This window comes from Cyanistes caeruleus, chromosome 14 (genome assembly GCF_971803275.1).
Source record: "Cyanistes caeruleus chromosome 14, bCyaCae1.hap1.1, whole genome shotgun sequence".
Taxonomy (NCBI): domain Eukaryota; kingdom Metazoa; phylum Chordata; class Aves; order Passeriformes; family Paridae; genus Cyanistes; species Cyanistes caeruleus.
Window position 1 is genome coordinate 12,667,282 of NC_141714.1, and position 3,634 is coordinate 12,670,915.

Genomic DNA, 3,634 nt, shown 5'->3' on the forward strand with positions numbered 1-3,634 from the left:
CCCTGTGCTGGGAAACCCATGCACAGCAAATATATCCATGGGTGTTAACTCTCTGTGAATAGCATCTGATGATGATGATGTTTTAAAAATACATCCACAGGTATTAACTATCCACAGTTACCATCTGATGATGTTTTAAAAATCATCTGAAGCATGCCAGCAAGCTGAAGGCTCACAGACTGCAGCAGTGAAGGAGAATGAACAACACAAGTAAGATTTTGGTAAGGAGGGGTTGGTTTGGTTTTGGATTAATGTCCTCAATAATAGAGAACTGAGAGAAGACAGAAAATGCCTTTTGCACTGTGACCACCTTCTCCAATCATACTAATGTGGCTGTAATAAAAATAACATTTAGCCTGCCCTTATTCCCCCTGGGATGCTCCCCGAATTCCCTGCTCTGTTGTCCCCACCCTGGTGCACAGGGAGAGGGTGTTTTCCCACAGCTCGGTCGCGATAGCTGCCAGCAAACTGCGCTAATGCGTTCTTTGTGCGGCACTGGGTGCCAGCAAGGGCAGAGCTGGAGCAGAGCCCGGGCTGCAGTGCCCAGGCTGCAGTGCCCAGCTTTGCTGCTGGCATTGGGGAGCAGTGGGGAGAGACCCCGAAAGGCTCACACCTCCCTCAGTGTCTTCCAGAGCTCTTCATTGCTGGGTGGCTCTTTATGACAGCAGAGGATTTGCAGATGGTGCCGTGAGTCATGTCAAATCATGTTGAAGCTGAAGATGTTGCCTGTTCTAATGCCTGATCACCACTTGGGTAAAGGAGATTCCTTCTTGTTTGGTAGGTTCACAACATCACTGCTTGCAATGAGCACTTTTATTAAGTTAAACAGGACACACTCTGCTGTACAGCACCATAATCTCATTAGATGCTCTGCAGGTTCAGACCAGACCACGTCCTTCACTGTTTACCCTTAAAGGGAGAGAGGCAGTGACCAACCCCCAAAACATTTTCCAGCTCTTTCTACCACCATATTACAAACATGTAACCAAAATATAACAAAATCCTAATCACTTCTGCTTTTGTTTTGAAGAACATAATTTCCCATTTGCATTGAAATTAATATTTGCAACTACAGTGACAATGCAAGTAATTATTTAGCCCTGAGTACACATGCAAAGTATCCTAAAGAACATCTTTTGTCCAACACCTTAATCAGGAGCTGAATCTAACAAAAGCTCAACTTCATGTGAATGAATATTCATGGGTTTGCACAACTGAAATGTTTATATTATGAATAATCTTAAAAGCACTTACAGTAATACCTTAGTTCCAAAAGCATAGTGTGAGGTTTCCCAGAAGAGCAGTACCCGATGTAAAAATTATGAACAATACACAGGATTTTATTTTAGAGGATGTTTTGAGCAGACAGTAATGTTGTAAATGAAGCCTGTGGTAACAGTGAACAAAAGATGCCTCCAGTCTCTGCATGGCTGTCATCTGCAGGACTCAAATCCATCCCAACATGGCCAAAGGCAGCACTGGGTTATTTTTCCCACACATGAGGCTGTCATAATGTTGCCAGAGGAGACAAAAATCTCCAAATATTGCAATGCACTGGTGAAATTTGTGTAACAGGCAAAGCTACTCAGAGTGCAATTTCCAGGGGTTGTAAGCATGGAGATATTTTCAAACACAGGGAACACCTCCAAGCAAGAGCCACTGCAACAAAAGAACCAAGGAAGCATAGGGAAATGGAGAGGACCAGTTCCCTCTGTCACTAAAGGTCCTGTGACAATCCAGTTTCCACTCAAAGACAATAAAATGCAAGCCAGGAGAAAGGAGAGGAACTCCCACCTGACTTTGGGGTCACCTGCATGGTAGGGAAGGTGAGCTGTAAACTCAGCCCAGTGTCAGGATGATTCTAGAAGATGAAGAATGGGGACAAAGCCAATGTGACCTGCAGAGGGGCATTGGAGTGTGTTCAGCATCCTTCTTGCTGCTCTTAGAAGCACCCTGGAGCAATCAGATTTTTGTGGCAGAGTCCTCATGACCAAGGAGGGAGCAGAGCCATGGGGCAAGGCAGTCCCACAAGTGCAGTGGGTGGAGGGAGGGAGGATGTGGCAGGACAGAGTGCCCTGTGAGTGTGACAGCCCCATTCCCTCCAGCCTGTCCTTACTTTGCAGCCTGAATTATTTTCAGTACCTCATCCAGGGTGTGCAGAATTAGGCAGGGACTGCTTTTGCATGGGCAGTGCTCAGCTACAAAGCCACATGGAAAAGGCAGGTGCTATTAATAACCCCAGTGTCCCTGTCCTTCCTATATCAGGTGCTTATATCAGTAGCTCTGCAGCACAAACCCCACAGGCACTAGGGACACATTACTGTGTTTTGGTTTTTTGACAGTGGGACCATGGGCCAGGATTATGTCCAAAAGGTTAAAAAAAGAATACATAAATGAAGCATCAAATTTGCTTTATGTACATATACATATATATATTATTCTTTCTCTCTTCATATACATATACATATACATATACATATACATATACATATACATATACATATACATATACATATACATATACATATACATATACATATACATATACATATACATATACATATACATATACATATACATATACATATACATATACATATACATCTTGAGAAGGTTTAACATGTGGCCCTGCAGGCAGTGTGCTGTCATTTCAATAAACAAACAAATTACCTGGTGTCCCCATTCAGAAATGTCTTGAAATGTCTTTTGCTACCAGTGCTGTCACACAAGGTGAGTGCATTGGTGAAGGAATGAGCTCTGACTTGGCTAACATGCAGACAGACATAGCTGTGCACTGCCCCAGCAGCAGACCTGCCCTCCTGGGAACAACAAACTCCCAGTCAGACCCTGGGAGTGAGGGAAGATCTCTGAAAGGTCGAGCTGCTGTTCTGCAGTGGTGAATCTCCCACTGGAGGCTGGGCCAACCCCATGCCCTTCTTATTTGGTGCCATCACCCACACTTAATTCCTTCCCCACCTAACATTCCTGCACTGAAAGAAGGAATTTCAGTGCAGGTCTACAATATTTGCACCACATTTTAGGCAAGTTTTAAAGGCTTGTTGATGAGAGTTATACAACCCACACCCCAAAGCAGAAATTTTCAGCATTACCTTTTTACAGACTACCCAGTTCTGTGTCCCTTCACTACCTGTGTGCTGCATTTCCACTTCCCCTCGTGTGCTGCAGTGTGCTTGTGTTTGATTTTGAACAAGAGATGAGAGCAGACATCACCTTAAATATTCACAGGGAAATGTCAGCACAGATGAGGCAGTGCAGGGGGAAGGATGGAGGTGGGCTCGGCATAAATCATTTATGGCCATGAGGCATGAATAGAGGTCACATCATTCTCAGCAACATTATTTTAATAATGTGATACAAATCTTCACTTTAATGGCAACCTGAAAATGACACAAGCACTTATTGGAAACATATTGGTTTCAGAAGCCTGGCTGGAAGTGTGCAATTTTAAGGCTGTCATGGGACTCTCACTGAATAACCCAGTGGAGTGAGTCCTCCCTGTTATAAACCCCAACAAGGCTTGTTCTCAGAAAGTAACCAGTTCTGCTGCTGGTGAACCACCCAAACATCTCATAGTTTCAGAAATACCTGGGATTCCTCAGCACCCAGAACACTG